At 47.3% G+C, this 22,804-nt stretch overlaps 2 pseudogenes; one reads left to right on the top strand and one right to left on the bottom strand.

The window, feature by feature from the left end:
• Positions 1 to 15,748: 15,748 nt before the first annotated feature.
• On the bottom strand, positions 15,749 to 15,867 carry LOC134962948 (5S ribosomal RNA; annotated as a pseudogene).
• A 2,028-nt stretch (positions 15,868 to 17,895) lies between these two features.
• LOC134962947 (5S ribosomal RNA) lies at positions 17,896 to 18,014 on the top strand (annotated as a pseudogene).
• The last annotated feature ends 4,790 nt before the right edge of the window (positions 18,015 to 22,804 follow it).

The raw sequence follows: 22,804 nt of genomic DNA, 5'->3' as shown, positions 1-22,804 counted from the left end.
CTGGAGACAGCGGATCACATGGCCCTGTGCAGTCTCCTGACGTTCAAGGCAGGCTGCAATTTCTTGCATCGGCCTGGTCGCTTGGACCTGGTCTCCGGCTGGATCCATTAGGTCAGTGCTTACTGTCACAAACTGAGGGCTGGTGCTGACCAGGGGGAGCCTCAGTTGTAGGGGCTGAGGTATATGTGTACCTGGGAGGCAGTACAGGGTTCTTAGACAAGCAGGGAACCTTTAGAACAAATGCCCGAAGGCGTGACCAAGACAACGAAGGAAAGTTCAAAGGTTTATTATACACAGTTCAGAGGAATACGGATGACTTGGTACAGGTAACAGGAATCACAGTTCAGAGAAATACTTGGGATCGATGGCGGAGCACCGATGGAGACTTGGGATCGATGACGGAGCACCGATGGAGACTTGGGATCGATGGCGGAGCACCGATGGAGACTTGGGATCGATGGCGGAGCACCGATGGAGACTTGGGATCGATGGCGGAGCACCGATGGAGACTTGGGATCGATGGCGGAGCACCGATGGAGACTTGGGATCGATGGCGGAGCACCGATGGAGACTTGGGATCGATGGCGGAGCACCGATGGAGACTGGGGATCGATGGCGGAGCACCGATGGAGACTGGGGATCGATGGCGGAGCACCGATGGAGACTGGGGATCGATGGCGGAGCACCGATGGAGACTGGGGATCGATGGCGGAGCACCGATGGAGACTTGGGATCGATGGCGGAGCACCGATGGAGACTTGGGATCGATGGCGGAACACCGATGGTGACTGGGGATCGATGGCGGAACACCGATGGTGACTGGGGATCGATGGCGGAGCACCGATGGAGACTTGGGATCGATGGCGGAGCACCGATGGAGACTTGGGATCGATGGCGGAACACCGATGGTTACTGGGGATTGATGGCGGAACACCGATGGTTACTGGCAGGGCAGAGCACCGCTGGAAGCTAGAAGCTGGAAGCCGGTCTCAGGTAACTGCCAGTCACAGGGAGCAATGTAGACACTGCAGAGTCAGGCTGTACAGCAGAGAAAGTCCATGGAAGAACTGCACACTGGAATCACTGAAGACAATTGAAGCACTGACAATCTTTCCAGCCCAGGAACAAGATATTTATACCAGCTGGGAAACAGGGATTGGCTGGCTGATTAAGCAGAGTTTAGAGTGCAGCTGCTGGGTAATTAGGTAGAAACCAGAGTGCAGCTGATAGGCTGAAAAGCAACATGTGATGAAAGCAAACATGGCTGCGCCCATGGTAGCTTTTGGAGGGAAAGATTGTTTGTAACTTGAATGTGAAACTTAACCCTGATGCTGCCAGAATCACAGTAAAGAGATTAGAAACAATGAGATGCAGCGTGCTGCACACAGACAGTGCAGATGGAATCCAGACTTGGAACGCTGGGACAGTCTCAGGAGGCATTTGGAAGGTAAATACTGATAAGGAATTACCTGGATCGTGACACAGCACTTGTGTATTGCATATAATGGCCAGGATGTAATAAAATCCAAGTTCAGCGGCCGTGCAGTATGCCGGCCGAACTTAGACATTTTTTCAAAGGGGCAATCAGGCTAAACCATCTAAACCATGTCAGGATCCCACACAACCGCCAAACTCGGACTTCATTACATCCTGGCCTATATATATATAGATAGATAGATAGATAGATAGATATACGGCAGCCCCGTATTCCTACGTGAGTGTTGGGTACATGCCACCACCCGACTGGGAACATATCCTGTGGGTTACCACTGGGCCAGAAGAGTGGAGAGCACAGCAAGCCTGCAAGGATACTGACAGCCAGCATCCCATCAGCCTGGATTATACATGTATTATATATATTGTGGCAAGAGCCACCTGGAAGCTACTCACAAGGTCCTGGGGGTAGGTGGGAAGTGTGGATGGACCGGGTTCCCATCCATTTGGCCCAGACCAGGTCTTATAGGCTTCTTAGCCCAAGAAGCTGCTTCATCAACCAGCACCTGGGTGCTGGGTTTAAAGCTGAGTCTCTCCCATGAGTCAGGGCTCCTGAAGGCAGTTAGTGTCCAGGCAGTAGCGCATGCAGGGGAAGTTTCCGAGTACCTGGAAACCCCCCCTGATGAGCCAAATGTTTAATATGTGAGACGGAGACAGCAGTGTCTCTGTCTCAGCAAAAGCTGCGATCACGACCGCAGAGCTGCTGCGGGAGCAGCAGCAGCAGCAGAGAGCTACATAGCTCTCTGCACAGAGAAAGTCTGGGGGAAGCTGCTGGCTGCTCGTGCTCAGCCGCAGCAGCTCCCTCCCTCCAGGCTCACAGGACCACCAGTCTGCTGCTTCCGCCTCCCGGCCCCTGGTGGAAGGGTAACTAGATGCTACCCTGGTGGTATGTATTACCACCATATATGTATACTTGTTAGGATCTCCTGCTCTGTGCTGCCACGTCGCCATGGCAACCGGGAGGCAAGTGTTAGCGAAGTAACCTGAGCGCAGCTGATACTCCGGTCCGGGTTTTTACTGTGTAGTGGTTACAGGCTCTGTGCATGGCAGGGAATCCGGCGCTGGTTTTGTGCTCACAGTCTGTGAGGTCTGAGTGGGGCGTGGACAGCACCTGCTATATAAACCATCCTCTCAGGCTAGGCAAATGCTGCTGAATCTTTGTTTGTTAGTCAGTTCCAGAGAGTTAGCTAGTACTGTGTGACTTTGTATTTACTTGTTGCTTACTGCGAATAGGCCTTGGGATTCGGTACTTCATTCTGCCAATCCGGACCTAGCAGTAAGACTGGAGTCAGTTGTTTGACCTGCTGGGGTTCTTTTGCTATTCTGTGAACCCAGCAGGTTTGCGGCTGTACTCTCAGACCTGCTTGCTTAATCCTCCCTCACTGTGCAGGGCGTCCAGGTGTCAGTTTAGTGGCAGTAAGCTGAACCTGTGCCCTGCAAGTGGGGGTTAGGATTGTGGATACTCTCCTTGTGTCAATATTTCTATCTCTGACCAAGGAGTTTATTCCCACACCCGTTGGTAACCCTTTGGGGTTTTTTCTGTTGCTCTTAGCAACATCATTTCAGGTGCTCCACATGTTAAATCACTACACCTCGCTTCATTGTCTGCTCTATTCCATCTGAGCATTCCTGACACTAGGGAGACACCCAATTCCTGAGCCTTTGGGCTTCTCCGTTCACTTTGTGTTTATTAGTTATTCCATCACCTCCTGTGAATGTTGTTATACTGTCTGTGAGTTCGTTTGCTTCGCTTCCCTCTCTGTTCATACACCGGTATACTCCTGTTAGCACTGGTGTGCGTAACAATACTGCATGTAATGTATGTACTTGTAGGTATGTATGTGTGCTTATGTATGTATGTATATATGTATGTGTGTTTGTATATGAATGTTCGTGCTATGTGTAATGTATATATATATATATATATGTATGTATATATATTTCTGCTGCAGGGTACACTGGGCTCCACAAGGATTAACATCGGGGTGTAGAGTAGGATCTTGATCCGAGGCACCGAAAGGCTAACAGCTTTGACAGTTCCCAAGATGCACAGCGCCGCCTCCTTTATAACCCCGCCTCCGTGCACAGGAGCTCAGTTTGTAAGTTGGTGCCATGCAGTAAGCAGGCAATCAACAGGGGGGCTGCCATTGCAGCCCATATTATAGCTAAAATCAGAAGAAAAGAAGAACTTTTGAAGACTTCAAGGGCTGCAGCTTTTATGCATGTCACATAAGACATCCTTTGCTGCAGCTCCATCACTCCCCCAGCGGCGCTGTATACTCCCGCGCCCTGGTTGCGGGTAACTACAGCAGAGGCTCCTGTGTCTTTCTGTTAGTCACACACACCTGCCGCTGCCCTCCGGGATCGCGTGGCCGCAGGTACAAGAGGAGGTAAGGGGTCTCTTTGGCCCACTGTTAACCGCGATCCGACGTGGCTGTGGGAGGCTGGCATGGACACTGTAATGGGGCAGCTGCTCTACTAGTCACTGGGACACAGGGCACAGGTGGGGGTATTTATCTCTTAAAAAACCCTGTTTTAATCAAAGCCCACAGCGCCCGGTGGGGAAGCCAGCAGGGGGATAAGGTCTAACCTTTAGCCCCTCCTCCAGCCCCAGGGTGCCATTTCAGTGAATGTTCCCGCCCTGGAGCTGACTCCCTGTCAGCTGCCATCACACGGAGCTGCGCTGTTCCTGGGACTGCTGGGGCAAATCGTCTTCTGTAAAGCCGCCTGATCGCCAGCGCTGTGCATTTTACAGGACACTTAGGTATTCTACCTGTCAAGGGACAGTGTTAGTTAAAAAAGAGTGCATACATTTAGGGTTCAGGTTGTGTGATACAAACACCCTGTGATATACATCCAGTATCTACTGTGCTTTGTTATATCTATTGTTAACACATATAGCATACCTCTCAACTGTCCCGATTTCAGCGTCACAGTCCCACTATTCGGACACTGTCCCGCTGTCCCTCCCACGGGTCGCAGTCGGGGGCGTGGGGGGCAGTTGGGGGAGGCATTGATCACCCGCTGCTTTGCCGTGCAAAGCAGCCAGTGATCACTGTATAGATGCCGTGCACATCCGCACAGCATCTATTCAATGCTTAGAGGGGGGGAGCAGGGGGCTGCCCAGCTGCTCGGCGAGCACTGGGCACGCCTCAAAAATAAAAAAAACGGGTCTGTGACACTCGCCCACGCCCACTCGACCGAGGTAACGCCCCTCCCGCATTAAGCCATGCCCCCTTTTTGGGTCACGCGCGGCTTTGCCACGCAGGGGTCCCGGTTTCCCACTCATCAAAGTTGGGAGGTATGCATATAGCTATATTGAGTATTACTTTGTATTGCTAGTCCAGTGCAGTTTTATGGTGTATAATTTCTGCATGGTACGCTTGTGACTATATCTGTGTGTGTGCATGTAGCTGCTGCGTGGCTGCCATATCGGGTATTTCACTCAGCGTGCTACTCCTATATTCTATAACCTGAGGGGATAAGTGTGTCAGGTTTTCTAAATAATGTAGGCATTTCACAAGATATACTTGCTGTGTATTTTTCTTTGTGATTTATAGTCAACATATATCTCTGGAATTCCCGTTTGGTGCTGACAGGAAAGTCACACTTCACTGGGAATTCTTGCTAGGTATATCGCTGCTAAGAATTTTACCGGGTTGCCCAATATTGTGCTTATTGTTATGTCAGCTACACGAGGCAACGGAGCTGGGGCTTCTCCCACATTGCGTGGTGGTGATGCCGCAGACATTTTGGAGGAAAATTTGGCAGCAGAGAGTTCAGGTTCAGGGAGTTCCTTACCCCCCAGTGGGTCTGTAGCACCGGGGGCAACAAATGATCCACCTTGGGCTACCTTTTCCACGCTGTTAAACACACTTGTAACTAAACTGGCGCCCCCTGTGGGACTACCTGTGCCAATGCAGCAGTTTATGGTCCCTGCAATTAATCCGCCATGAGCAGACCAAATCTCCACTCAGTTACAGCAATTGAACTGGTCACTGACTACATCTAACTCTCACTTTCGCCCACCTAAGACTAAGATGTCTTCTAAACGGGCCATTATCTCCTCACAATCCACTGCTATCCCGGACACATCCTCGGAGGAGGATGGTGCATATACCAACCCCACAGACACTGACTCAGATGCTTCTGATGGGGAAGGGAAGTCCATGGTGGATGTCCCTGATTTGATTGAGGCTATCAGGCTAATTCTTCAGCTCTCTGATGAACCTGAGCCTGAGGCTGTCTCTAAAAATCCGGACAGATTTAAACGTAAGAAGGTGGTTAAACAAGTTTTACCTCATTCTCAACACCTGGCTGACATACGTCAGGAGTCCTGGGAAATTCCGGGTATGAAATTCACACCGAATAAGAGACTGTTGGCTCGCTATCCGTTCTCTGCGGAGCTTTGTAAAAATTGGGAAACTCCTCCGCCTATAGATTCTCATGTGGAAAGCATGGTAGTTTTCTCTGTTCTGCCAGTAACTACCATCACCTCTCTGAAGGAACCGACGGATAGACATGTGGAGGGTTGTTTGAAAGCGATTTACACCCTAACGAGGGCTGTGCATAGGCCAACCATTGCAGCAACTTGGGCTGCTGAAGCTGTTGAGGCATGGGTTCAGGAGCTAGAGGCGGAGCTGCCTTCCAACGCATCTGAGCATGCTCGACAATGTCTCTTGTATATTGCCACGGCTTCTCTGTACCTTAAGAAGGCAGCCTCCGATGCCGTGGTGCTGGCGGCCAAGGCTGCTACTACGTCCGTCTTGGCCAGACGTATCCTTTGGTTGAGATCCTGGTCGGTGGATATGGATTCCAAGAAAACCCTGGAGGTGATTCCTTCCAAGGGAGACATTCTCTTTGGAGAAGACCTCAATAAGATTGTGGCTGATCTGGCTACTGCTAAAACAGCTTGCCTACCTAGTTTGGCTCCTTCCATGCAGAAGGCTAAAAGTACTTTCCCTTGGCCCTTTTGTCCTCCAGGTAAAGCAAAAGGTCAGGCGTACCCAAAGCAAGCTCGTGTTTCCAGACCTGACAAGCCCAGACCAAAGCGGGCCTGGGCTGCCTGCTTCCAAAACTGACAAGCCTGCCGCATGACGGGACGGTCCTCCCTCTGGGGGATCCCAGGGTGGGGGGCCGACTACTATGTTTTGCCCAGGAATGGTTGAAGACCACTTCCGATGCCTGGGTAAGGGAAGTCGCCACTCGAGGTTACGCCGTCCCCTTCAAGAATCGTCCCCCTCATCGATTTTGCCTGACAGATGTTCCTCTGGATCCGACAAAGGCAAACACTCTGCATTCGGTGGTACATTCCCTCCTGACCACAGGAGTGGTAATACAGGTGCCTCTGGCTCAGAGTGGCAAGGGGTACTATTCACCGCTGTTTCTAGTCCCGAAACCGAACGGGTTCTCGTGGCCCATTCTCAATCTGAAGTCCTTGAACAAGTATGTGCGGGTCTCCAAGTTTCGTATGGAAACTCTGCACTCTATTGTTCTGGCCTTGGAGCCTGGGGACTCCTGGGGTCTCCCTGGACATACAGGAAGCCTACCTGCATATTCCTATTGCATTGTCTCATCAGCAGTACCTGTGGTTTGCATTGGGCAACCTTCATTACCAATTTTGGGCATTACCCTTTGGTTTGACAACGGCTCCCCGAGTTTTCACCAACGTAATGGCGGTCATGGGGTCATGGGGTCAGGATCTTTCCGTACTTGGACAATTTGTTGATCCTGGCAAATTCCCCAGAACTTCTACTGTGTCATCTAGATCTGACGGTCCAGTTCATGAAAGCCCATGGGTGGCTAATCAACTGGAAGAGATCCTCCCTGGTTCCTGCTCGGAGCATGGTACACCTGGAGCGTTATTGTACACTCACAACCAATGGTTGTTCTTGTCTCAGGAGAAAGTCCTGAAGCTTGAGGACAGGATTCGATGCTTCCTATCTCGTCCGCAAGTGTTGATACATTCGGCAATGCAAGTACTAGGTCTCATGGTGTCGGCTTTCAAAGTGGTGGAGTACGCTCAATTCCATTCTCGTCCTCTGCAGAAGTTAATTCTGACCAAGTGGGACGGCCTGCCTCACCGGATCAGATCTCATGTGATCTCCTTGTTTTCGGAGGTCCGCCTGTCACTGAGCTGGTGGCTTCAGGACCAACGATTGAGCAGGGGCCGTCCCTCTGGATATCTAACTGGGTCCTGCTGATGATGGATGCCAGTCAGCGCGGTTGGGCTGCGGTGTTGAAACAACACTCTCTTCGGGGTCAGTGGACCAAGGAGGAGTCTCCACTCCAGATAAATATTCTGGAACTGCAGGCAGTGTTCAATGCATTGACAATGGCCCAGCATCTAATACAGAACAGACCTGCTCAAGTACAATCGGACAATGCCACCACGGTGGCGTACATCAATCATTAAGGCAGCACTCGAAGCCGCATGGCAATGAGGGAAATATCACGTATTCTACATTGGGCAGAACGCCATCTGCCGGCCATATCCGCAGTGTTCATTCCGGGGGTCCTTAACTGGGAAGTGGACTTTCTCAGTTGTCAGGACGTACACGCCGGGGAATGGAGCCTCCATCCAGAAGTGTTTCAACTTCCAGATGTGGACCTGTTGGCGTCTCGACACAATCATTAGGTTCCGGTCTTCGGAGCAAGGACAAGGGATCCTCAAGCAGCGTTCGTGGCTGCTCTGTCAATCCCATGGAACTTTCGGTTGCCGTATGTGTTCCTTCCGGTGTCACTCCTGCCCAGAGTAATACGGAAGTTCAAGCAAGAAGGAGGAAACCTACTTCTGGTTGCTCCAGCGTGGCCCAGGCGGCACTGGTTCTCCGATCTACAGGGCCTCTCGTTGGATTGTCCTCTTCTACTTCCACAATGACCAGATCTCCTCGTTCAGGGCCCTTGTGTTTACCAGGACCTGGCCCGTCTGGCTTTGATGGCATGGCTCTTGAAGCTTCCGTCCTGAGGGCCAAGAGTTTTTCTGAAGCAGTCGTTCAAACGATGTTGAAGGCCCGTATGCCGGCTTCTGCTCGGATTTACATTGGGGTCTGGAATGCTTACTTTACTTACTGTGCGTCTCACAAACATGACGTTTTCAAGTTTAGCACCGCCAAACTGTTGGCCTTCCTGCAACAGGGCCTGGACTTATGCCTTCATCTGGCCTCCCTCAAGGTTCACATTTCTGCCTTGTCGGTTTGGTTTCAGAGAAAGATTGCTGCCCTACCTGATGTTCATACATTCACTCAGGGCATGTTGCGAATTCAGCCTTCTTATGTACTGCCTGTGGCCCCTTGGGATCTGTCGGTGGTTCTGGAGGCCTTGCAAGAGTCTCCGTTTGAACCTCTTGCATCTGCGGACCTTAAGTGGCTCTCTCTTAAGATTTTGTAGAAGGGTCTCGGACTTCGGTGCCTTATCCTGTAAGTCCCCCATTTGATTTTTCACCGTGACCGGGCAGTTATTTACCCAAGGTGGTGTCTTCCTTCCACCTTAACCAGGAGATTGTGGTTCCGGCCTTTAATTCTCCTGAGTTGTCTTTCAAAGAACAATCTTTGGAAGTAGTGCAGACTCTGCGTATCTATGTGAAGAGAACATCCTCCATTAGGGAATCTAAATGCCTGGATTCGGTTGTTGGTGGAATTTTTGTAGCAGAGTGCAGTCTAGCAAGACTCCTGTTACAATATTTATATATATATATATATATATATATATATATACATACATTTTACACAGTTAAGTTTATTGCTTAGTTTCTATTTTTGTTCATTAATAATCTGTTTGGTTCTTGTATCACTTATGTTTTCACCGCACATGGGTATTCTTACCTGAGGAAAAGGCGTTTATGCCTTGAAACGCTGTAAGCAACCTGCCATGTTTTCTTCTGTTATGAACACGTTTGTTTTGCTTTCACAATGATTTGAATACAAGCTTTAACAAGTCCTCGGAGTGCCGCCTCTTTTCCTTTGCTGCATACACCTGAGCCACAGGTGGGGAAGGATATGTCATTTTATATATATATATATATATATATATATATATATATATATATATATACATACATTCATTTTACACAGTTAAGTTTATTGCTTAGTTTCTATTTTTGTTCATTAATAATCTTACATTTTGATCAAATTTGGTATAGCCCCAGCTGACATAGGGACGCACAAGATTGTCACTGCTACATTGTGAGCTGTAAATAAAGGATTTTATTTGCTTGTATATTTACCCTTTGCTCCGCACCAGGGAGTCTATTTACGTAACGTCAGGTTGTAAAACCTGTCACTTTTGATCATTTTTAAGTCCGAAATTTAAAAGGGCAATGATTTCACTAGCAAAGCACTGCTGGTAAAATTATTGCACTTTTACATTTCGTCTATAAACACAATCAGAAGTGCTGAGTTTTACAACACAACACTTAGTGAATTTGCCCTCTATTGCTTTCAGAGGTGAACTCATCTTATGCCTAATGCTGAGACCTGGGGGTATATTTACTAAAGGTCATTTTTGGTTGATGTTGGTTGATTTCAGATCAATCTTAATCAATATTGGGCTTCCAGGATTAAAACACACATTTACTAGCATATTTTCTTTTTATATAAATATTTAAATGTTAGTAAATGTGTGTTTTAACCCTGGAAGCACAACATCGATTAAGGTCGATCAACCAACATCAGCCAAAATAAACCATTAGTAAATTTACCACAAGTGTAATACTTTATCTGTGTCACCAGTCTGCCCTCTCCCATTTACTGTATTTTCCAAACTTTTCTGATTATGGTAAAGAAAATACACGCAACATTGTGAATAAAACATTTTAAGCCATATCAATTGCAATACATATGAATCAAGGGACTGGTAAGAAATAATTCACAGCAGATGATTCTCAATTTTCATACAAATCTTTGTACAAATTGTATATGTAATCTTATATTTCTTTATATCTTAAATGATATAAGTTTGACTTAGAAAACAAACTTTGGGAAAAAGTAAATTACATTTTCTGTACTCAAGTTAATGTATGTATACCAATGTATGACTTTTGTATCGTCTCAGAGAATGTATTTCTTAATCAGCAGCACCATTCATTTGCTTTCTACAATGCACTATGTATATAAAGATTTGCAAACACTTGATGTATTGAAACTAAATTAAGTTAATTTGTTACAATGCTGGGAGGATTTTTTTTATGTTAAACATAATCATAAGGGACTCATCTCACAGTCCTTACATTTACAAACCTTTTATCACTGTTTTAAAAACCTAAGATTTGTTTAAAAACCTCTGTATAAGGCTATCTGGACTCAACAATGTGTGCCCAGTGAAAGCTGGTGAGCATCCCAATGGCTCCCACTATGAGTGGGGTAGACCGGAGATATCTGAAAGTGAAAAACCAGCTGCTGTGGTTAGTATTGGAGTGGGGATAGAGGGGATGGGGCAAAGCATCCAAAGGTGGGGACGGAGCTGCAATGGGGGGTTCAGAGTCCAGAGCATCGTCAGACATTAATCTTTTAATTTTGTTTCCTAAAATACTGTTCGGTTTAGTTTTGCTGTATTGAAGTAACCATGGGAGTGAGTTGTCATCAGAATGTCCTTAATGTCACATAGCTGAAGGTCTTCTCTAGACATAAGAGCCTCCCTTAAGAAACTCAGAGAGCTTTATTAATGAATTAGTAACAAAAAGATTGCTATATATCGGTTTTGTGTCGCGCTATGTATTTTACCATTAGCAGTGTTTTGACCGTATGATGATTTGCCACGCTGTAAACTGACACATCCACATGACAAAGTCTGCCTGTGACATGAGTAGCAGACACAATGACTTAGGGGGTAATTCAGACCTGATTGCTGCTATGCGTTTTCGCACAGCTGGTGATCAAGTCCAAACTGCGCATGCATATGCACTGCAATGCGCATGCGCGTTGCACGAGTACAAAGTGGATCGCTGCTCAGCGATGAGTTTGTGCAACGGATCCGTTCGCACGGGCACTCATGAGGGGATTGACAGGTAGAAGGCGTTTGTGGGTGTCAGCTGACTGTTTTCAGGGAGTTTCTGGAAAAACGCAGGCGTGTCCATGCGTTTGTGGGTAGGGTTCCTGACGTCAATTCCGGTCCCGGACAGGCTGATGTGATTGCAGCAGCTGAGTAAATCCTGGGCTGTGCAGAGACTGCACAATGTTTGTCTGTACAGCTATGCTACACATGCGTTCGCACACTTGCTCAGGTAAAATACACTCCCCCTGTAGGCGGAGACTATCTGATCGCAGCGTGCAAAAATTGCTTGCTAGCGATTAGGTCTGAATTAGGCCCTTAGTCCAGAATGAGGTTTGGAATGCAGCGGTATCAGCAGTTGCTGTGGAACTGTGTGTATCTTCACTCTTAAGTGCTCATTGTGATATTCTTTGATATCACATACACTTATTCTTTAAGTAAATGACTGGTTTTAAACTTTACTACACTAAAGTGGCATACACGCGGTGCAATTTGAACTACCGATATGGACTATATAGTCCATATTGGTAGAAAACTTAGTACATATCACACAGTATGTATACAGCTTCGATGCCAATGCGCGCTCCCGTGGGACCGGTATCATAAGAAAAAATAGACTGGGCAGGCAGGTCAATTTTGACTAGAAGTCTACAATCAAGTTTCTAGTATAGTAAAAATTGTACATATTGTAGTCAAAATTGTACATAGCTAAAACTACACTGTGTGTAAAGTCAATATTGGTGGCACTGGGCTTCGGGGAAGTTCAAGGGAAATCGCAAAGTCAAAACTGGCCTTTAGGCGAAATCGCACCGTGTGTATGTAAAGTGCCATCCTTGTTTTCTTCTTTGTATAAACAGATTCAACCTACGAGGAAATGTTAAGAAGGGGACCAGCACTACATAACAAATATATGGGCGAGATTCTATTGTGGTGCGCGCCAATAGCTACTAGATGGCGTCCAATGGAGAAATTCAATTGTTGCTCTGTTTGGACGCAATGGCTGCTGGCACCTGCGCAAAAATTGACCCAGCACTTTGGTCGGGTTTAGCTACTTTACAAAACTAAACCTGACCTTTATGGGTGCGATCAGCACAAAAAAAAAAAACAATTGAATTGCACCCTGTGATCTCCTGTCACTTTAGATGGGAGATCGAGGGTGCAATAATAATAATAATAATAATAATAATAATAATAATAATAATTTTATTTATATAGCGCTCTTTCTCCAACAGGACTCAAGGCACTTTACATATATCAAAAACAATGCACATGATACAGAGGATTTGAGTAATACAACAATAGATAAGCCACACAGATATAAAAGAAAACCTTAAGCACACAGAAAGCATAATGCAGGATTAGATTAGGCATTTTGGGTAATAACTTCCAAGGGTTGTATATTCCACCCTCACAAGGTACCAAGTGCGCAGCCATCTTTGGCACTCTGCATAGGATTACCCAGGGTGGAATAGTCCACCCCTAGAAGAGATGTCAAAAAATGGGAGTGATTTCAGAGTCCTACAGTTCAGAGTAGGGTTCCATCAAAACCATCAGACCTATGTATTTTTCATCCCATCCACAAGTGTACCATATGGGGCAGCCATGTTGGGCGCCCTTTGAAGGTTACACTGTGGGAGGTGAGCCATACAAGGGCCAAGTTCATATATGGGAAAACGGATGCTTATACATGATGTACCCTGTATGTAGGGCACAATCAGTAGCAGATTTGCCACTAGGCAACCTAAGCGGTTGCCTAGGGCCCGGCGGGTCGCAAGGGGCCCGAAGCGGGCCCCCCGCTTGTGTCACTGAGACACGCTGCCACTCAGTCCGGCGGCAGCGTGTCTCAGCTGTCAGGAGAGGAGAACGCGGGCGCGCGGCTAAGTCTGGCGGCGTGTAGGGACTTCAGACCAGCCGCCGGTTCATGAGCCAATCAGAGCTCACGGACGGCAGCAAATCAGGAGCCGCCGGTCCGCGAGCTCTGATTGGCTCACGAACGGTGCCTAGTTTGAAGTCCCTACATGCCACCAGACATAGCCGCGCGCCCGCGTTCTGAGCAGCTTCAGCCCCAGCAGCAGCAGTAAGTAGCTGCAGCACTGCATTGGGGGTATTTCTATACCTGGCACTGTGGGGGCAATTGGCTGGCACTGTGGGGCATTTTTATACCTGGCACTGTGGGGGCAATTGGCTGGCACTGTGGGGCATTTGTGTACCTGGCACTGTGGGGGCAATTGGCTGGCACTGTGGGGCATTTGTATACCTGCCACTGTGGGGGTAATTGGCTGGCACTGTGGGGCATTTGTATACCTGGCACTGTGGGGGCAATTGGCTGGCAGTGTGGGGCATTTGTATACCTAGCACTGTGGGGGCAATTGGCTGGCACTGTGGGGCATTTGTATACCTGCCACTGTGGGGGCAATTGTTTACCTGACACTGTGGGGGCATTTGTATACCTGGCACTTGTCAGGTATACAATTGCCCCCACAGTGCCAGATCCACAATTGCCCCCACAGTGTCAGGTATTACCTGACACTGTGGGGGCAATTGTGGATCTGGCACTGTGGGGCCATTTGTGGATCTTGCACTGTGGGTGCATTTGTATACCTGGCACTGTGGGGGCATTCGTATACCTGGCACTGTGGGGGCAATTGGCTGGCACTGTGGGGCATTTGTATACCTGCCACTGTGGGGGCAATTGGCTGGCACTGTGGGGCATTTGTGTACCTGGCACTGTGGGGGCAATTGGCTGGCACTGTGGGGCATTTGTATACCTGCCACTATGGGGGTAATTGGCTGGCACTGTGGGGCATTTGTATACCTGGCACTATGGGGGCAATTGGCTGGCAGTGTGGGGCATTTGTATACCTGGCACTGTGGGGGCAATTGACTGGCACTGTGGGGCATTTGTATACCTGCAACTGTGGGGGCAATTGTTTACCTGGCACTGTGGGGGCATTTGTATACCTGGCACTGTGGGGGCATTTGTATACCTGTCAGGTATACAATTGCCCCCACAGTGCCAGATCCACAATTGCCCCCACAGTCTCAGGTATTACCTGACACTGTGGGGGCAATTGTGGATCTGGCACTGTGGGGCCATTTGTGGATCTTGCACTGTGGGTGCATTTGTATACCTGGCACTGTCGGGGCATTTGTATACCTGGCACTGTGGGGGCAATTGGCTGGCACTGTGGGGCATTTGTATACCTGCCACTGTGGGGGCATTTGGCTGGCACTGTGGGGCATTTTTGTACCTGGCACTGTGGGGGCAATTGGCTGGCACTGTGGGGCATTTGTATACCTGCCACTGTGGGGGTAATTGGCTGGCACTGTGGGGCATTTGTATACCTGGCACTGTGGGGGCAATTGGCTGGCAGTGTGGGGAATTTGTATACCTGCCACTGTGGGGGCAATTGTTTACATGGCACTGTGGGGGCATTTGTATACCTGGCACTGTGGGGGCATTTGTATACCTGGCTCTGTGGGGGCATTTGTATACCTGTCAGGTATACAATTGCCCCCACAGTGCCAGATCCACAATTGCCCCCACAGTGTCAGGTATTACCTGACACTGTGGGGGCAATTGTGGATCTGGCACTGTGGGGCCATTTGTGGATCTTGCACTGTGGGTGCATTTGTATACCTGGCACTGTGGGGGCATTTGTATACCTGGCACTGTGGCGGCAATTGGCTGGCACTGTGGGGCATTTGTATACCTGGCACTGTAGGGGCAATTGGCTGGCAGTGTGGGGCATTTGTATATTTGGCACTGTGGGGGCAATTGGCTGGCACTGTGGGGCATTTGTATACCTTCCACTGTGGGGGCATTTGTATACCTGGCACTGTGGGGGCATTTGTATACCTATAAAACAACAAGTATGGTGCTTTGAGGAAGAAAAAGGACCAAAAAAAGGAAACTATAGGCCTTTTCCTGGGCACACTTGAAAAAATTGTTGATATGATGAAATTAATTTAAAAAATAACTTTTATTGATCTATACTTATAAGAAAAAGGGGCGAGAGCTGGCGTCAATAGTTAAAAAGCATGAGTGTTAGCCAGTACCAATGTACCTATTATAGGCGAACAGATAATAGGTGAGCGAAAATGAAAAAATCCTCATCCATAGAGATAATTCACATACATCCTCTATAATCGGGAATTTGTATAAATGAGGTCACTGCCTCGACTCCAATGTAGTCTGACAATTGTTGTTAGTCTGAGATCCGGTTGATAGTGGGTCCCAAATGGCTATAATTGTTGGAGAGTAAAATACCTACGGTACCTAGTATTCCCTGGTGGTTCCCCATCCAGGTACTGACCAGGCCCTGCAGTGCTTGGCTTCCAAGATCAGACGAGTTTGGGCATACTCAGTGCGGTCTGACCGTAGGTAAGTTTGTCTCCTAGGTGCGGTGTTTACCGATTTTTTGGGGACCCAGAATCAATCACAGAATAAGCGGATGCTGTTGCTGGGGTCCTACAATTAATGTTTGACAAAAAAAATAATAAAAATAATAAATAAATAACATCTCTACAGTTGTGCTCTCAAAAACAGCCTGAGCGGTGGGAGGACTTTGTGGTGCCCAATGGCAGAATAGATGGAAAGTCTATAGCAATTGTGCTATAAAAACAGCCCAAGCAACAGGAGGGTTTTATAATCTCCACAATAATAAGAACATTAACAGATATGTGTTACATATGATAATAACCCTATTGATTGGAGCATGTATGGTATGAAAAAAATTGCGACTTTATAGTGCCCAAGGGAAAAATAGATGGAAAATCTATAGCAATTATGCTACAAAAACAGCCCAAGCAACAAGAGGGTTTTATAATCTCCACAATAATAAGAGCAGTAGCAAATGTGTCTTAAATATGGTGATAACCCTATTGATGAGAGCATGTATAATAGGAAAAAATTATTACACCTGTCCCTAGTAAGAGGGTTCCTTCTTCTCCACTTTTGAACTAATAATTACCCAGTGATTTATCACTGGAGAAAATTGATTGATTAATTGCCCTGTTAATGGGGAAGTACATAGGAAAGTTTTTGTGGGAAGGCAGTGGGAAGCCGTAGTTGGGCAGAATGGCCCGTTTATTAAGCCAAGAGGCTGATGCTGTCTTACCCCACCCTTACTGGAGACCCTCAGACTGATGGACGAGGCAGGAGTCGATGAGTAAGGCGCCGGCGGCCGTGGTCCGCGCGACCGGAAGTTCGGGCGCCGGGACCGGAAGTATTCAGCCAAGAGCTGATGCTGTCTTACCCCACCCTTACTGGAGACCCTCAGACTGATGGACGAGGTAGGAGTCGATGAGTAAGGCGCCGGCGGCCGCGGTCCGCACGACCGGAAGTTCGGGCGCCGGGACCGGAAGTGACGTGCGTTTCGCTCCGAGAGCTTGATCACATGTGATCAAGCTCTCGGAGCAAAACGCGCATCACTTCCGGTCCCGGCGCCCGAACTTCCGGTCGTGCGGACCGCGGCCGCCGGCGCCTTACTCATCGACTCCTACCTCGTCCATCAGTCTGAGGGTCTCCAGTAAGGGTGGGGTAAGACAGCATCAGCTCTTGGCTGAATACTTCCGGTCCCGGCACCCGAACTTCCGGTCGCGCGGACCGCGGCCGCCGGCGCCTTACTCATCGACTCCTGCCTCGTCCATCAGTCTGAGGGTCTCCAGTAAGGGTGGGGTAAGACAGCATCAGCCTCTTGGCTTAATAAACGGGCCATTCTGCCCAACTACGGCTTCCCACTGCCTTCCCACAAAAACTTTCCTATGTACTTCCCCATTAACAGGGCAATTAATCAATCAATTTTCTCCAGTGATAAATCACTGGGTAATTATTAGTTCAAAAGTGGAGAAGAAGGAACCCTCTTACTAGGGACAGGTGTAATAATTTTTTCCTATTATACATGCTCTCATCAATAGGGTTATCACCATATTTAAGACACATTTGCTACTGCTCTTATTATTGTGGAGATTATAAAACCCTCTTGTTGCTTGGGCTGTTTTTGTAGCATAATTGCTATAGATTTTCCATCTATTTTTCCCTTGGGCACTATAAAGTCGCAATTTTTTTCATACCATACATGCTCCAATCAATAGGGTTATTATCATATGTAACACATATCTGTTAATGTTCTTATTATTGTGGAGATTATAAAACCCTCCTGTTGCTTGGGCTGTTTTTATAGCACAATTGCTATAGACTTTCCATCTATTCTGCCATTGGGCACCACAAAGTCCTCCCACCGCTCAGGCTGTTTTTGAGAGCACAACTGTAGAGATGTTATTTATTTATTATTTTTATTATTTTTTTTGTCAAACATTAATTGTAGGACCCCAGCAACAGCATCCGCTTATTCTGTGATTGATTCTGGGTCCCCAAAAAATCGGTAAACACCGCACCTAGGAGACAAACTTACCTACGGTCAGACCGCACTGAGTATGCCCAAACTCGTCTGATCTTGGAAGCCAAGCACTGCAGGGCCTGGTCAGTACCTGGATGGGGAACCACCAGGGAATACTAGGTACCGTAGGTATTTTACTCTCCAACAATTATAGCCATTTGGGACCCACTATCAACCGGATCTCAGACTAACAACAATTGTCAGACTACATTGGAGTCGAGGCAGTGACCTCATTTATACAAATTCCCGATTATAGAGGATGTATGTGAATTATCTCTATGGATGAGGATTTTTTCATTTTCGCTCACCTATTATCTGTTCGCCTATAATAGGTACATTGGTACTGGCTAACACTCATGCTTTTTAACTATTGACGCCAGCTCTCGCCCCTTTTTCTTATAAGTATAGATCAATAAAAGTTATTTTTTAAATTAATTTCATCATATCAACAATTTTTTCAAGTGTGCCCAGGAAAAGGCCTATAGTTTCCTTTTTTTGGTCCTTTTTCTTCCTCAAAGGACCATACTTGTTGTATTATAGTTGTCATAACTATTTTTCTGGAGCACCACCAACCATTTGCTGAAGCTATCATTTAAGTAGGCATTTATGTTGGTTTAATAACAATATTTCTAAATTTATTGAACTAAAATTGTTATATCCTGTGCAGATTTATCCCTTTTTTGCATTTGTATACCTGTAAGGTATACAATTGCCCCACAGTGCCAGATCCACAATTGCCCCAACAGTGTCAGGTATTACCTGACACTGTGGGGGCAATTGTGGATCTGGCACTGTGGGGGCATTTGTGGATCTTTCACTGTGGGGGCATTTGTATACCTGGCACTGTGGGGGCATTTGTATACCTGGAACTGTGGGGGCAATTGTGGATCTGGCACAGTGGGGGCAATTGTGGATCTGGCACTGCACTCTTGGAGGCATATGTCTGTGTATCACGTCCCATTTTAATTGGCCACACCCATTTTTTGGGCGCGCGTACCGGGGCACTCTCTGTCTGATTGGTCGCTGCTTAGCCCCGCCGGGAGTGCACACAGATGCTCTCATTCTAGTGAATGGGGCGCGTGCGTGTCACGGACACGTGCGCACCCCAGACGCAGTGATAGGCCCAGGCACAGACGTAACTCCATCTGTAATGTAAGGGGGCATAAGTCAGAACAAAAATATAGTGCTATGGATTGTTTGAGGTAGGGGGGTCCCAAATCGGTATTTCGCTTAGGGCCCCATGAGGTCTAAATCCGCCTCTGGGCACAATGGAAAGGTGTGCAATCAGTGGAGGTAAACATTACAGGAAAAACACATGGTGGGGTGGAAGCGAGCAATGGAAGAAAAAAAAACACAATAGCAGGCAACTAGTGGCAGAAGTAGGATTGGGATAACATTTTCATAAGATCTTAGTACGGGTGTGTAGGAGAATGTGGGGGGCATACTCAATACTCAGAAGCAATGGGGATTTCCCTGCTGAGCCTGGTCCTGTTGCTGTGCCCCCACAGTTCCCTGTTCATCTTGATGGTTAGGCCCAGGGGCAGACTTGATGTTCTAAGCCTGGTCTTGGTGTTCTCATGTTAGAGGTGAGGAGAGGCCACATAAAGTTCCAGAGTTTTTTGGTTGTAACGCAGTCCTTCTGTTAATTTGTAAGTTTGTTTGCCTTCGGTTTTCCTTCAGTTTAACACAGGTATAACACTGCTGTTGTTTTTAGCTGCCACTTGATAACTAGCCACTTCATAAAATAGCCACTGCAACATCCTAATAGGCCTGGCGTCCTATGCTATACTGAATAAATAAGTCTACAAACACATGTCCTTTCTGATTACAACCCCCTCCCCCACACAGCAACCCCCCACCAAAAGGTGTTAACCAACTACCAAATGTGAGGTTTGTAAACCCCAGTCAATCACTATGGGGTATATGCAATTGCGGTCGAATTCCCGAAATTGGTGAAAAACTGGACTTTTTCGCCCAAAAAAAAAAATCGTCAATGCAATTCAGTACTTTCCGTCAAAAAAACGGACTTTCAAAATTCGACATTTTGAAATTCGACTTTTGTCAAATTCGACTTTTCTGCAATGATACAAGTGCTGCAATTCGACCAAAGTATATTCAATTGAAGTTTGCAAATTCGACAACAGTGCTTTTAGACAGCAAATTCGTCTTTTTCAATCCGCCACACTTTGGTGCATGAAACTAATAAAAAAAAATTTAAAACATGTTTTTTTTGGTGTTTTTTTTTTATTGGTAATAGCATATCTATTTATATTAGAAGGGATTAGGTACTTGGTTTGTCTTTTTTGGAGGCACAAGTATTATTTATATATTTTCAAAAATAATATATATATTTTTTTTTTAAGATGGAATGGTAAAATCACGAAAAAAAATTACGTGGGGTCCCCCCTCCAAAGCATAACCAGCCTCGGGCTCTTCGAGCTGGTCCTGGTTCTAAAAATCCGGGGGGGAAATTGACAGGGGATCCCCCGTATTTTTAAAACCAGCACCGGGCTCTGCGCCTGGTGTTGGTGCAAAAAATACGGGGGACAAAAAGGGTAGGGGTCCCCCGTATTTTATACACCAGCATCGGGCTCCACTAGCTGGACAGATAATGCCACAGCCGGGGGTCACTTTTATACAGTGCCCTGCGGCCGTGGCATTAAATATCCAACTAGTCACCCCTGACCGGGGTACCCTGGGGGAGTGGGGACCCCTTCAATCAAGGGGTCCCCCCCCCAGCCACCCAAGGGCCAGGGGTGAAGCCCGAGGCTGTCCCCCCCATCCAAGGGCTGCAGATGGGGGGCTGATAGCCTTGAGAAAAATGTCAGAATATTGTTTTTTCCAGTAGTACTACAAGTCCCAGCAAGCCTCCCCGCAAGCTGGTACTTGGAGAACCACAAGTACCAGCATGCGGGAGAAAAACGGGCCCGCTGGTACCTGTAGTTCTACTGGGAAAAAAATATCCAAATAAAAACAGGAGACACACACCGTGACAGTAAAACTTTATTTCACACATGTCGACACACACATACTTACCTATGTTGACCCGCCGACCGGCACGTCTCGTCTCCGACGATCCAGGGTACCTGTGAAAAAAATTAGACTCACCTGATCCAGGGTCCAGAGTATAATCCACGTACTTGGCAAAAAAATAAAACGACAAACCCGTGCCAGCGGACTGAAAGGGGTCCCATGTTGACACATGGGACCCCTTTCCCCAAATGCAGAGAGACCCCTTCGTGACTGCTGTCACTGAAAGGTCTCTTAAGCCAATCAGCGAGCGCAACGTCCTTGCACTCTGCTGATTGGCTGCGCTTCTGAGCTGTCAGACAGCGCATCGCAAAGCCTCTCCATTATATTCAATGGTGGGAACTTTGCGGTTAGTGGTGGGGTCACCCGCGGTCAGCGGCTGACCGCGGGTAACCCCACCGCTGACGGCAAAGTTCCCACCATTGAAAGTAATGGAGGGAGCTGTGCAATGCGCTGTCTGACCTCAGACGCGCACAACCAATCAGGTGAGCGCCACGAAGTAGCGCTTCCTGATTGGCTGAAGGGACCTCAGTGACAGCAGTCACGTGGGGTCCCGGCACATTCGGGGAAAGGGGTCCCATGTGTCAACATGGGACCCCTTTCAGTCCGCTGGCACGGGTTTGTCGTTTTATTTTTTTGCCAAGTACGTGGATTATACTCTGGACCCTGGATCAGGTGAGTCTAATTTTTTTCACAGGTACCCCGGATCGTCGGAGACGAGACGTGCCGGTCGGCGGGTCAACATAGGTAAGTATGTGTGTGTCGACATGTGTGAAAAAAAGTTTTACTGTCACGGTGTGTGTCTCCTGTTTTTATTTGGATATTATTTTCCCAGTAGAACTACAGGTACCAGCGGGCCCGTTTTTCGCCCGCACGCTGGTACTTGTGGTTCTCCAAGTACAAGCTTGCAGGGGAGGCTTGCTGGAACTTATAGTACTACTGGAAAAAACAATATTCTGACATTTTTCTCAAGGCTATCAGCCCCCCATCCGCAGCCCTTGGATGGGGGGGACAGCCTCGGGCTTCACCCCTGGCCCTTGGGTGGCTGGGGGGGGGACCCCTTGATTGAAGGGGTCCCCACTCCCCCAGGGTACCCCGGCCAGCGGTGACTAGTTGGATATTTAATGCCATGGCCGCAGGGCACTGTATAAAAGTGACCCCCGGCTGTGGCATTATCTGTCCAGCTAGTGGAGCCCGATGCTGGTGTATAAAATACGGGGGACCCCTACTCTTTGTGTCCCCCGTATTTTTTGCACCAGCACCAGGCGCAGAGCCCGGTGCTGGTTTTAAAAATACGGGGGATCCCCTCTCAATTTTTCCCCCTGGATTTTTAGAACCAGGACCAGCTCGAAGAGACCGAGGCTGGTTATGCTTTGGAGGGGGGACCCCACGTCATTTTTTTTCGGGATTTTACCATTCCATCTTAAAAAAAATATATATATATTATTTTTGAAAATATATAAATAATACTTGTGCCTCCAAAAAAGACAAACCAAGTACCTAATCCCTTCTAATATAAATAGATATGCTATTACCAATAAAAAAAACACCAAAAAAAAACATGTTTTAAATTTTTTTTTATTAGTTTCACCCACCAAAGTGTGGCGGATTGAAAAAGACGAATTTGCTGTCTAAAAGCACTGTTGTCAAATTTGCAAACTTCAATTGAATATACTTTGGTCGAATTGCAGCACTTGTATCATTGCAGAAAAGTAGAATTTGACAAAAGTCGAATTTCAAAAAGTCGAATTTTGAAAGTAAGTTTTTTTGACGGAAAGTACTGAATTGCATTGACGATTTTTTTTTTGGGGCGAAAAAGTCCAGTTTTTCGACAATTTCGGGAATTCGACCGCAATTGCATATACCCCTATAAGTTTTTGCACACTACAGAT

The sequence above is a fragment of the Pseudophryne corroboree genome, chromosome 9, assembly GCF_028390025.1.
Source record: "Pseudophryne corroboree isolate aPseCor3 chromosome 9, aPseCor3.hap2, whole genome shotgun sequence".
Lineage (NCBI taxonomy): Eukaryota > Metazoa > Chordata > Amphibia > Anura > Myobatrachidae > Pseudophryne > Pseudophryne corroboree.
Note: the sequence above shows the minus strand (reverse complement) of the source record. Positions and strands in the feature narration are given on the sequence as shown.